This window comes from Panthera onca, chromosome A1 (assembly GCF_046562875.1).
Source record: "Panthera onca isolate mPanOnc1 chromosome A1, mPanOnc1 haplotype 2, whole genome shotgun sequence".
Taxonomy (NCBI): domain Eukaryota; kingdom Metazoa; phylum Chordata; class Mammalia; order Carnivora; family Felidae; genus Panthera; species Panthera onca.
In genome coordinates this window covers 177,530,771-177,544,344 of record NC_138339.1, presented here as the reverse complement: position 1 = coordinate 177,544,344, position 13,574 = coordinate 177,530,771, and the positions used below count along the sequence as shown (strand labels likewise).

At 36.4% G+C, this 13,574-nt stretch overlaps 1 long non-coding RNA gene across 7 annotated transcripts in view; it reads left to right on the top strand.

The window, feature by feature from the left end:
* LOC144612810 (uncharacterized) overlaps positions 1 to 13,574 on the top strand; it is a 234,411-nt gene that overhangs the window by 149,824 nt on the left and 71,013 nt on the right. For 5 of the 7 annotated variants that reach the window (XR_013549958.1, XR_013549955.1, XR_013549957.1 and 2 more), the window contains one exon: positions 6,608 to 6,696. The exons of the other annotated variants lie outside the window; for them this stretch is intronic. This is a non-coding gene — a long non-coding RNA (uncharacterized LOC144612810). The remainder of the gene's footprint in view (positions 1 to 6,607; positions 6,697 to 13,574) is intronic. 7 annotated transcript variants of the gene reach the window in all.

Genomic DNA, 13,574 nt, shown 5'->3' with positions numbered 1-13,574 from the left:
CCTCTGCGTTTAGTCTTGTTAAAAAGAATACCCCATTGTGTTGCGTTTAGTCTTGTTAAAAAGAATACCCCATTGTGTTGCGTGTAAACCTTGATGACTCCTGTTTGGCTCCATTGAACATCAACCTGCCTGGCAGCGGCAGCCTAGAGAGATTGCTTTTTATGAATTTCATCCCTGATATTTTGTATACTGTAAAATACTTGAGACAGAAAAAAAAAAGACTGATTTTATAGAAACACACCTTGGGGGGGGGGGAGGGGTTATGGTTACAGATACAGTGGTATCTCCCAAGTCCTCACAGCAAACACATAGTGCTTCCTATATGCCATGAATTGTCCTAAGTATTTTACATATAAGCATCTACTTAATCCTCAATGGCAAGACTATGAGATAGAAACTAGCATTATCACCATCTTACAGGTGAGGAATTTTAGGCCCAGAAGGGTTAATAGGTACCCATGGACACAGGTAGTGGAGAGCTGAGAGGGATTCTGCTCAGAAGTGGTGCTCTGCTCCCTTTCAAATGGTACTGTTTAAAGGAGAGATTACACATGACCATTACAAATTGGCCGTTCTCTAACTTTGAAATTTTAATCATTGACATTTATGCAGTTTTATCCACAAGAAGAGAAAAAAACTATTTAAAATTGGCAAAAGAAACATTTTGGGCACTTAACTTCAGAAATAACCAACCAGAAATAAAGTCGATTGTCTTTTAGCAGCTTCCTGAAAACAAAAGTAAATATAAGAGGCAAAAGATTACAAAACCAGACCGGCAGTACATTTTATAGATTCCCTTTGCAGAAGAAAAAAAAAATGCAGAATAAATAGCTAGTTCATGAAACGTTCTTGGAGAATTATGAGTATCTTTAGAAGTAGCTGCAACATAAGTCAACTGTGAATGTCTTGATTAATACTGCCATCTAATGCCCGATGGAGAAATCCAAATTTAGTTTGGACTGAATACATCCTACTGCTGTCCTCCAAAATTACTAACAGAAACAGCAGCACAAATTGTATTATCAACCAGGACCTATTAATTTTATCAATCATTTTGAGATAAATTCTAGAAAGCAAGGAGGGCTCAGTCTCTTTAAAATTACAGCCTAGGAGCACCTGGGTGGCTCAGTCAGTTAAGCATCAGACTTCAGCTCAGCTCATGATCTCATGGTTCGTGAGTTTGAGCCCCGCATCAGGCTCTGTGCTGACAGCTCAGAGCCTGGAGCCTGCTTCAGATTCTGTGTCTCCCTTGCTCTCTGCCCCTCCCCCGCTCATACTCAGGAGTTCTCGCGTGCTCTCTCTCTCTCAAACACAAATAAAACATCAAAAAATAAAAAATAAAAAAAAAAAAATACAGTCCAGCTTCAGGCACCTTTCATATTCAGGCTCATTGTAAAACTGATTTCATTGTGGCCTCCCATAGTGGATAAGACAAAAGATCACAAAGTAGCAACAGTAAAATCATGTTGATATAATCAGTATCTGTTCTAGTTTCAATTTAAATCTGTTTAGTTTTTCAGATTTTTTCCCCCTCTTCTTTTTGAAAAGTGTATCAATAAAACATTTCTTCCCTTGGATACAACATTTCTTTAGAAATATACCAAAAGAAAATGCAGAAGTTAAGCCAAAAGTATGAAGGTAAAACAAAGTAGTGAATGCATAAAGAGAGGTGCGTGCAGTCTGTGTGCACATTCACAGATATGTATTAACGTAAATGTATTTTTTTCCCATTTTTAACTCCCCTGGATGATTTCCCAATACTTGATTGAAAATTATTTCTGGATACAAGTATTGGGTGATCTTGGATTAACAAATGTTAGCTAGGATATTAGAGATAAAAAGGAAAAATTACTCATTGTAATTTATATATTTGTAGTTTAAAGAATCTTGACTCATCCTTAAAAGCTCCTCTAGTTTTTTTACATGTTTATTTCATCTTTACTTAAATTTCAAATATTCTATGTATTACTGCATTTTTATCATCAAAATCTTGGTTCATGATGTTCTCTTAATGAGACTGATGGGTTGATCAGTTTCACATGGACCAGCTCCCACTGAGTGGCCTGAAACATGGCTCCACCAAGAACCCATGGGGCATATGGAAGGACGGCTTGAGTATTTCACTGGGCAGAACTTCAGGGAGAGAAGAAATGGTGCCTCGGTGGGCTGTAAGCATGCCGTGGTTTACCCACCTACCATCTCCCTCCCCTTGCCTTCAGCTCTTCTCCCTTGCTGCCCTGCTAAGGCTAACAAGAAAATTATGGTCACTGCTTGCAAAGGACAGAAAATCTTCCAGGGCTAGAACATTATCTGGATATAGACTAATTCCACCTTACAACATTTACACAAGTATCTGGGGAAAAGAGGAAAATATGGTACCCATGCAGTTCCAAACCAGTTGTTTTGTTTTTTTGTTTTAAAAAGAGGTAGCTTACTGTTAAAAGTGATTCTAAAAAGTAATAAAATATTGTCAAATCTATAACTAAGTAGCTATTTTCAGAATAGCAAGTGGTTTGAGTACAGTCAACCTGTACTGTTCAAATCAGTTTGTGGTTGGCTTGGCTGAAATCGCTTATTGGGGTACTTGGAATTGAGCACAAAGGAAAGGAAATAGCTTTACCTGACATTAATTAATATAATGTTGCTGGGAGCAATTTAGCTTACTAGATGCAAGACCAAAATTCTTTGAGATTTAACCTTCTGGTATGAAGTACTTCTAAGCAATTTTTAGCAGCTCCATGTGGAATTCTCCAAATGCAGAACTAACATTATTAGAATAATGCCTAGGACCAAGAACAGGAGAGAGGCAGACATTCATCCTGACAGAGATAAATAACAGGCAAAGTAAATTATTAGTTGGATACTTGGTATACATGAACTAAATCATCTCTCTTATGTTTATACACAAAGCATAGTGCAAAAGGAAAAACAACTGCACTGGAATCCACTCAAATGAGGACAATAGTAGTTACTAGGGAAAAATTATTTTGATTGTATCATTAAATTTAAAGCATTCACTTTAGGCACTGAACACAGCCCTCCAGTGGGCCTTTTATCACAGGATTAGTGTGAAGGGTGAAAACAAAACAAAACAAAAAACAAAAAAAACTTGCAAACTTGCAAGCTAATGTTATTAGCATTTGAGGTTCTCCTCACTTTGTGGTTAGAATATTGAAAATAGACACTCAGGAAAAAAAATCATCATTGCATTCCTCAAAACAGCTTCAAAAATAATATGGAAATGTGAGAAAGAATAAAGGGAGGGGAAACCCACTTGTGCTGATTTTTCTGCCTGTTCAGGTTAGTGAATTGTATTGGCATTAAGGACTGTGAAGTCCCATTCTCTCTCTAGACTTCATGAAAAACAAAAAACAAAATAGAGGTCACTTGAAAAGTGTAGGTCATTTACCACAAACTGAAGTGAACATTAAAGTTTTACCAAAGTAATGATTGTCCATGTTTGGGAAAGTTACCTCTTGTTGCCTTGATTTTTCACCCTCAAAAGACAGAGATATCCATCCAGTGATTAAAGTTAACCATTTGTGTAGTGGTCTCTAATCTTCTTAATTCTTGTTGTTACATATACCTTTGATAATCTGAGGTACACCCTGGAAAAATCTACAAATTCGTCCCTTTAGTTCTGTATGTTTCAGTGATAACCAGAGGCTTTCTTCAGTTTAATAATATGATAAAATATAACATAATGACTAAGAGCAATTCTGGAACAAAGTTTGGATGGTTTGGGGCCACTGTACACAGCCCCATGTAGATTACAAGATAAATGGCATCCTGGCCCTAAGGGTGTTCAAATCCTGGCACCACGTTTCATAAGCTCCATGACTTTGATCAAGTTCTTGGTCTCAGTTTGCTCATCTTAAACCCAATATCACTGTTTTGAGCATTATCAAGATTAACGCATATAAAATTATTTTTATAAAAAGGAGCCTGATACATAGTAAGCACATAGTAAATTTAAGCTGTAATCATTATGTTCAAATAGAAACTAGTAAAATCTTATAGAATTGACATGTAGAGCTGTTTCTCTAGTCTTTCACTGCCAACCTCTTGGGCATTTGTTTCTACCTGGTTGTACAGTGCACACATTATTTCCTGTTCCCTCTCCCTTCGAATATTCTATTTTCCCATAGGTCTTTTCATCCTCATAAGCTCCTACTCAGTGTTTAATACCCAACTCAAATATCTTCTCCTGAAATGAATTCTCCAATTCCATTAGAGTTAGCTGTTCCTTTTCTGCATTTATAGCATATATTAATCTTTATGAAGTAGTTCATCACATTATACTGAAATTTTAAATCTACCTTTTTACTTTTTTAGATTGTGACTTATTTATATTTCTGTTCCCAAGAAAAGATTGGCAATAATCAAATGTTTGACAACAGATGGATGGATAGATGGAAATAAGAAAGGGAAGGAGGGAGTAAAGGGGAGAGAAAGAAAAGAAGACAGTCTGATTGCATAGGCTACTTCAAATCAAAACCAGATCAAAGTAAACCCAATATCTTCCCCTCACCTCAGAATCTCCCTTGTAGTTCTCTGAATTTTTTCAATGTTGTCACTATCTCCTACTTCCGGGCTCAAAACGTTAGTCTTCTTTTACTCTTTCCTCCTTAATCCCTTTATAAAGTTAACCAGTTAGAAACCCATCCCATCTTTCTCCACAGAAAGTCTAAATCTGTCCATCTCTTGTTATTGCTTTTGCACTAGTGTTTAGAATTTGCACTGAAACTATTTTCAGACCTTCCTAATTAGTCTCCAATATTCAGTCTCATCTATTCTCTCCCTACTGAAAAATTAATTTTCCTAGAGAAAAACTAATCATATCATTTTCTTGCTAGAAAACCTCCAAGGGCTCCCCAATGGCTGACATTCATCATGGTCCAAAGTGTGACCCCAGATGATTTTTGATCCTATACTCTTGTCACATTTCTTTTACTCCATACCTTTGTCTTCTCACTGCACACCACATCTTTGTTCATGGTCATCCTATTCTTCTCCAATGCTTCTCCTTTTATTAACTCATATAAGTCTTTTGATTAATACCGTTTGATTTATCTAAGTTCTAAGACCAATGATTCTTAGTCTGTTGAGTACCAGAAATCATTTCAATGTTTTAAAAACTAAATGTTGAAGATCTCCAGCTCTGTCAGGAATGATGAAGGGTCTAAGATTTTCACCTACTTACAAGCTAATTCGTTAGCCTGTTACTGCAGCATGGATGCTGTTGGAAGACCAGAGAGTCCTAGACCAGAGACAAAGGACATTTTCATTCTGGTAGCACAAGAAAAAGCATGAGCATCAGCATGTATGTGTTCTTAGCCTTTGTCCCCAGTCTCACCAGGGCAATGTTCCAGGTCCACATAGATGTTACCTATGCAGTGGGTTTGCTTCACAAGTGAGAATCCCAGGGACAAGGCCCAGCATTATTTTCAAGTAAGCAGCAAACATTGCAGCAAGTAACAAACAGCTAGTCCTCCTTCCTCCAGGGAGCGTGGAGTTATAAGGAAGTCAGGGTGTGATTCTCTTGACCAACTAATTGCCTGTATAATTAACTACAGAAATAGCTCAGGACTAGAAAATGGTTAAGTCTTGCAGTCTGACACACTCAGCCCTGTGCAGGAATATATTCAGGATCCATGATGGACTGTCCTTCTTAATGATTCTGAGTAACAAACTTCATGACAAAAAAACAAGTATACATTCATGAATTTTTATTTTGTTAGTCATAAGAGTTATCTCACTACATTTAAAAAATAACTATCCATTGGGACACCTGGGTGGCTTAGTCAGTTAAGCATCCCACTCTTGATTTCAGCTCAGGTCATGATATACAGGTTCATGAGGTCAGGCCTCATGTCAGACTCTGCTCTAACAGCATGGATTCTTGGGATTCTCTCTCTCAAAATAAATAAATAAACATAAAAAAATAATTATACATTTAATTTCTAAAGTGTGTTACTCAATCTACAAATAATGCAACTTGCATTTCTGTGGTTGTTGGAGGTCTATAATATAAATAACTTGGAAACCATTAATTTTTATTATAAAGCTATTTGAGGGCTCAGACCACATTTTGCTGTCTTTTTGTTTCCCATGGCCTACCACAATGTTTTGTTTATATTAGCTATTTAATAAATATTTTTAAAGGAGAAAATGAAGTAGAATTTGCCAGTAAATTAGAGTTGAAAACTGTAGAGATGAGTTGCTCTAAACAATATCTGTGAAGACTGTTGATTTTGAAAATAATATGAGACCAAGACTAGCTGTGTGCAGATCCAGGATTTGGGAAAGTAGATTCATGTATGAGTTTCTAAGCTAGCAAGAAAAATCCAAAAAGAGGAGAGGAAGGGTTTAAAGCTGCATGCCCACTGACTTCATAGAAATTAGTACAATAGTTAATATTCCACCCCCTGGTTACTGAATTCCAGAGAAGTGTCAAATTTATGATACTGAATTGTATTTACCTCTAATCAAGGTCGATTGTAAGGTCTTGGAAGAGGGTAGGAACATGCCTTATTTGCCTTTGTATTCCCTACATACTCAAGCTTAGGGCATTCACATACTTTCCCTCACTGGTTTGTCCCAACAGCTCCTAGCAGCGGGTATCATTATTGCCATTATTCAATCATGGAACTGAGGCCCAGTGAATTACGTGACTTAACCAAAGTCTCAGAACTGGTAAGCGATGTTGTTGGGACCAGACTTTTACTCACTACAGGTAATGGGTTTCAGCTGCCCAGATTCAAATCCTATTACTGTCTGTGTGACTCTTCTAAGTGTCCCAGTTTCATCATCTATAAAATGGAAATAATAATAGTACTTCTGGTGTTTTTTTGAGTTCCTAAAACAACTTCAGACTTTGAACACTGACTAGATATAGTTAAATGCTTAATAAACCTATGAATTATTGTGATGTCTATAAATGCCATGCTCCAGACCTTATATAGTAGCAGTTTCAATCACAAAATGTTTTAAAGATAATGTTTGAGAATTATCCAGGATATCACATACTTTTATTTTTATACCTTTGTCCTGATGACATATCCTAGTAAGATTGATAGTAAATAGCTGGTCTGGCAATAAAGTACTTCCGTGTTTAATTTTTCATTTTTATGTTCTTAGTTTGTCTACCAAGTCTTTGGTCAGAGTGTGTGTTTTGTTTTGTTTTGATTTTATTTGTTTTGTTTTGTTTTTGTCATAACCCTAGATACAACATATAAGTAATAAAGCTCCCAATTTGTTATTTTTACATTATGAATGATTTAAAATGGAAAAATCAAAATTTGAGTGGATGTTTAAGACTTGACTGTATTTTTCTTTGGTATGTAATAGAATTCATGCCAAACATGTTAAAAGTCCTAAGGAATAATATTCAATAGCCAATGAAAGTTACTTCCAGTGGGTAACTATCTAGTAAAAGCACCATGGCAGAGCTCAAATGGTAGTAGAATATTATTCAAAAGGGACACCTGGCTGGCTCAGTTGATTAAACATCCAACTTCAGCTCAGGTCATGATCTCGCAGCTCTTGATTTCAAGTCCCACGTCAGGCTCCATGCTGACAGCCCAAAGCCTGGATCCTGCCACAGATTCTGTGTCTCCCTCTCTCTCTGCCCCTCCCTCACTCATGCTCTGCCTCTCTCTCTCTCAAAAGTAAATAAACATAAAAAAAATTTTTTAAAGAGTATTATTCAGAAGACCTAAATTCTAGTTTAAGTCGTTCTCCTAACACATTGTGTGTTATTTAACACACGCTACCTCTCAGCCTCCTCATTTGCAAAAATAAGGGCAGGGCTAACCTCTGTGGTGGATGTCACTGGGGCTTCACTGTGGTAGACAGCAAAAAATGGCCACACGCTCTTTATTTTTCAGTTCCTTCCATCAAGAGGTTGAGTCTATTTCCTAAATTCCTTGAATCTGGACTGGCCCTATGACTTCCTTTGACTAACAGAATTTGTCAGAATGTCTTTGCGCATTTCCCAAGCCTAGGTCTCAAGAGGCTGTGCATCTTCCACTCTTGAACTGAGACCTCTTCCTCCACCATGCAAGCCAGTCTAAGCTATCTTGTTACATCAGGGTTGGCAGACTATTTCTGTAAAGAGCCAAATGGTAAATTTTTTAGACTTTGAGATGATATAGTCTCTGTCAAGACTACTCAGGTCTGCCATTTTAGTAGTAAAGGAGACATAGACAATACATAAACCAATGAGTGTATCTGTACTCCAATAAAGCTTTATTCACAAAAACAAGCAGCAAACTAGATTTGCAGTTGGCAGGTCCATGGTGTAGATAATAAGAAATTATATGAAGAGAGGCCACAGCCACCCCAGCAGTCCCAGCCATTCAGGCTGAGGCCCCAGATGTGAGTGAGCCCAACTGAGAACATCTGGGACCTCCTAATACCTAAAAGATTGTCCAGTTGAGCCCCTATCAAATGATCAGCCTAAAGAAATGTGAAACATCACAAATCTCTGCAGTGTTGGGGTGCCTGGGTGGCTCTGTTGGTTAAGTGGCCGACTTCGGCACAGGTCATGATCTACATTTCATGGGTTCAAGCCCCGCATCGGGCTCTGTGCTGATGGCTGAGAGCCTAGAGCCTGCTTCGGATTCTCTATCTCCCTCTCTCTCTGCCCCTCCCCCACTCCTGCTTTGTCTGTCTCTCTCTCTCTCTCTCTCTCTCTCTCTCAAAATTAAATAAACATTTTAAAAATTTTTTACAAATTTCTGCCGTGTTAAGCCAGTAAGTGCTTTGTTACACCACAAAAACAAAATGATGCACACGTTTTAATTTTCTTTATCAGTCCTGAGTGCCCATTCTCCAGCTGCTTTGAGCTTGCTGACGGCTCAGAGCTGCCCCTACTCTGAAGAATTGCCTTGCCAGGGAGATTCCACCTGCCCCTGGGGCAGCGCACAATAAATTACCGATGGCGAGTACAGCCAACTTCCTGCCTCATGGTGGGGCCAACTCTGTGCTCCAATTCCAGCTTCCACAAGGCTCCCTCTGAGAACAGGCTGAAGCTGGTTTCCATCTGAAATCTTGCTTAGCTTGCTTAAAAGCTCTATCTTCCATCCCTTACTCCCCTTCTCCTGCAAGAATCCCTGCAATAAACCACTTACAAAAATCACCATCTGACTATGTGCTCTTAGGAAACCTGACTAAGATAACTTCCAGGAATCCCTTTGTTAGCAGTCATAATCAAAATGCAGTCCAGGATAAAAGACTTAAATGCAAATGGTTAGGCCTTTAAGAAATAGCAAAAAGACCCCTTCCTCTTCTTTTCAAGCCAGGCTGAGCCATCTTGATAGATCAGGGTCAGCAACCATTTTCTATAGAGAACCAGAGGGTAAATATTTTAGGCTTTGGAGATCATATTGTCTTTATCACAACTTTGTCAACTCTGCCAAGTTAGTAATAAAGCAGACATAGACAATAGATAAATGATCCAATCACTGGGAGTGTGATCTATTAGCCCTCAGATGCCTTGTCTAAATCTAGAAGTGCAAGTAAGGGAATGGGAAATGAAAGTAGAATTTCTTGAAATAAAATCAATTCTGGTCTTTCTACTCTACTTAATATCATCTTCTTAAAATTAGTGAAGTCAACTAAATTTTAACATAGATATATTGCTCTCCCCAAACCTGTCCTATTGAACATTGTCCCCAACTCCTAGATAACAGTAGTCCCAAATCCTGTTTTCTGTAGTCACTTCCCTTTCACTCACAGAGAAGAAAAACAAACTGATCCACCGCATCATGGGAAAATGGAGACTATTAATGAATTTATGCACATAAATTACATTGAGATTACCAGATGAAAGGTAATTTATAAATACAATATACCTATCATCATTATTATGCAGACAGCATTCTGAGTATTTTGAGCCAAAAAAAAAAAAAAAAAAGGAGAGAGAGAGAGAAGGAAAGAAAAATGTCCATCAGCAGGTTCCCTGCAAACTGGGAATTGGGTAGCTGGCAAAAGGAGAGATCTGAAGGAAATCTAAAGAAAAAGTAATGACAGCAGCAGGGTTTCCCTTTAAAAGAAGAGAAATAAGGAATTGTCAAAGAGGAAATGTTAATAACTAGCAGAGTGAAGTATGTGGAAAGAATGTGTAAGAGATGTGAAATAGAAACAGAAAGAAAGACTAAATCTAGAGGCTAGAAAAAATAATATATAAGAGAAGGAAACTGCATTTATCGGAACAGATGAAGATGATTCTCCCATGTTTTTATGTCTCCTAGAGATTGAAATACTCAGAAAGAGTGTAGTGAAGAATAAAATCGGGGACACCCTGAGAAGCATAGAGTGGAATTTATATGTTCTTGGACATTGCACAATTAAAAAAATAAAAATTTAAAGTAGTATCTTCATTTTAAAATGCCATCATTTCAATTGATTTTTTTCTTCATCATAATTACCATCCAAACCAAAACAATTCTGTCACACTTGCTTTCCGAAAGGAAAGAAGAAAGAAGGAACAGAGTGTACCTCAAAATACAGACTTCTTTTTGAGACATTGAGTATGTCATCCAAATTTTCTTTTTTTTTAATTTTTTAAATGTTTATTTATTTTGAGAGAGAGAAAGAGTGTGTGTGTGTGTGCGTGTGCGTGTGCGTGTGCGTGTGCGTGTGTGTGTGTGTGTGAACAGGGGAGGGGCAGAGAGAGAGGGAAAGAAAGAATCGCAAGCAGGATCCACACCATCAGTGCAGAGCCCAACTCAGGGCTTGAAATCATGAACTATGAGATCATGTCCAGAGCCAAAATCAGGAGTTGGATGCTCAACCACTGAGCCACCCAGGCACCCTTATCTCTTGTCATCCAAACTTTCTACATTTCAGTTTCCTCATCTGTAAATGAGAAGATCAGGAAATGTTTTAAAATTCAATACTCTTAGGGAAAAAAATGCAGTTTCTATTACATGAATACTAACTGGAGGAAACATTCTAAATGGCATTTTAAAGTCAAATTGCTATTTGTAACCTTAGAATACAACTTAGAAAAGCAATACTTTCTGCATTCCCTGAAATCATAAACTAAAAGTACTCAAATAAGCTAATTTAGTACAGCTGGAAAGAGATCTAAGGATGTATGTTAATTTAATGACTGTTTAGTATAAGAAATTATAGCTTAAATAATTTATATGAATTTAGATATTCATTAAGGTTTTACAGCATTTCAAAATGAGTTATTTTAAGATCAAGAACTAAAAATACTGCCATTTTCCTTCACAGAAACCAGAGATAAATATATGGCAAAGCATAAATAATCTAAAGATTACTTCATTTTAGGGCTTATGCAAACCAAGAGTTACAAAAAATAATAAAGCATTTTGAGTTAAGTGTGTGTGAATATTTACAGAGAATGAAAAAATATGCAAGATGGAAAAAAGAAACAACTAGATTCCCTGTGAAATTAGCAGGAAGGCTTAGGGAAGAGTTGCTATGGATAGGCTTGACTTAGTCATAATCAAGAGGAAGGACATAAAAAGGAGAATGGGGGTAAAGATGGCCAAAGAGAAGACACGGTTAGAAAGCAGTGTCCCAGAAGAGATGGAAGCAGTGAGAATCCTGTACTCACATGGAGAGGGATCATACTGGAAATGCAGAGAAACCGTGTTCCTCAGAGACGGGAGGGAAGAGAGAAGAGGAGGGCAAATGTAATTATTTGCCAAGGTGTTCACTTTTTCATGAACTCCAATTCTGGTCTCTTTGTCTGATTCTAAACCACTCCGTTTTAGCCACCAGCATGTGCTTCTGTTCAACTGCCTTTCTCTGTGCTGCACATTCTATGTTCATTTTGATAACCACCCTCTGGGTACTGGTACTTCACAGATCTAATTGGGTTCCATATTGGATTTCTGACCTGAGTTCCTCAGATTACCCTGAATATTCCCATCTGAGATGTCCTCTATTTTTCATTCTCCCGAAACTATCCATCTACATTCCCACTGTTATGACTATATAGTCGTCACAAAATGTTTAAATTGTCTAATCAAGATATTTGATATATGCTACCATCTAGATTGCTGTGATAAAGAACATACATATATAATCCCCTTCACTTTCAATGTGAACTATTTTCACTTAAATTGCTCACTACTTAGGCATCAATACATTATTTTATATATATTTAATTATGCATAATTATGTATGATTATATAATATACATATATGTGTATAATTGTATTAATAACAATGTTGAAAATTTATAATAAATTAGCATGTTATTAATACCAAAACTAAGCATGTTTAAAATTACTTTAGTGCCTGATTATCTTGCTCCTAGCTACTCAGAATTTTTCTATTAAATGCAAGATAGCATTCTCAATTTCCTATGATTATTTTGTTGCCAAATATTAACCTTTGTCATTTTAATCAAAGAATGAGAAGTACTTTTCTCATTAATAAAATGAATCACTATCATTTGGGAATCTGTTGAAACCTGTGTAAAAGATTTGGAAGCAAATGGACAGTAAAACATTATTTGGGTTATATGAAGAGTTTGCTTCTTGTTTAATCATCTTCTGAACCAATTTAGTTGTAACTGATGTCCTTATGAAATTAAAGTTTTAGTGGCATCTACATTCTTCCTTAGGGCATCTAGTAATCACTTAAAATTGGAATAATACGGAATGAAGCTTAACTAATGAATAAAGTTGCACTATTTTTCATATGTTTGCATTTAAATACTAGCGGACACTTCAGATGAAAAGAGCCTGGTTTAATTGGACTCTGTCATCTTTCTAATTTTACTGGCAATTTTTAAAAGAAAATGAAACACCTTAAAAGAAAAACAAAAAGTCATTTAGTTTCCTTTGCATTGTTCAGTAATCTTTTTTTAATACTTTAATGAGAACATTTATGTCAAAATTTATATCTCCTGCATTTTAATCTCTTTACCTTATTAAATATACTCTCATTACTGATGTTAAACATAAAAATAAACCACAAATGACCTACAAATCAAATTTTAAAATAATATATAACTTCAAATGTTATAAATGCAGAAGAAATCTGTTAAAATCCTTGATTTCTGTGGCAAAAAGTAACATCTCTATGCTATTTTTACAAAGAAATAATGTTGATTCCTATATGTATATGTGCCCAGTGTATTGGGGTATATATGTGAATGCATCAAATGTAATATTATATGCCTATATCCCACTATTTTAATTAAACAATTATAATCATTCACTTATTTAATTACCATATATTAAATGCCTAGGATATACCAGGTACTATGCTGAAGAAAATAATCTGACATTTAAGATAACTAAATTTCTGGCATGACAAAGTCTGTTTTTATATGAAATTCATTGCCTTTGAATGCCTTCTGATGAAGAAAATTAATCTTAACATTTTAAGTTAACATATGCATGGTATAGTAGACCCAGTATAAGTTTTGACTACAGATTGACCTGGTTTCAAATAGTTGCGTCACTTACTGGGTATGTGATTTATGTCAGCTACTGAAACTTTCCAAAGCCTCTGTTTTCTTATGTGCAAAATAAGAAAAATAGCATGTTGGGTTTTTGGGGGGTCATTGTTGCATGATTACA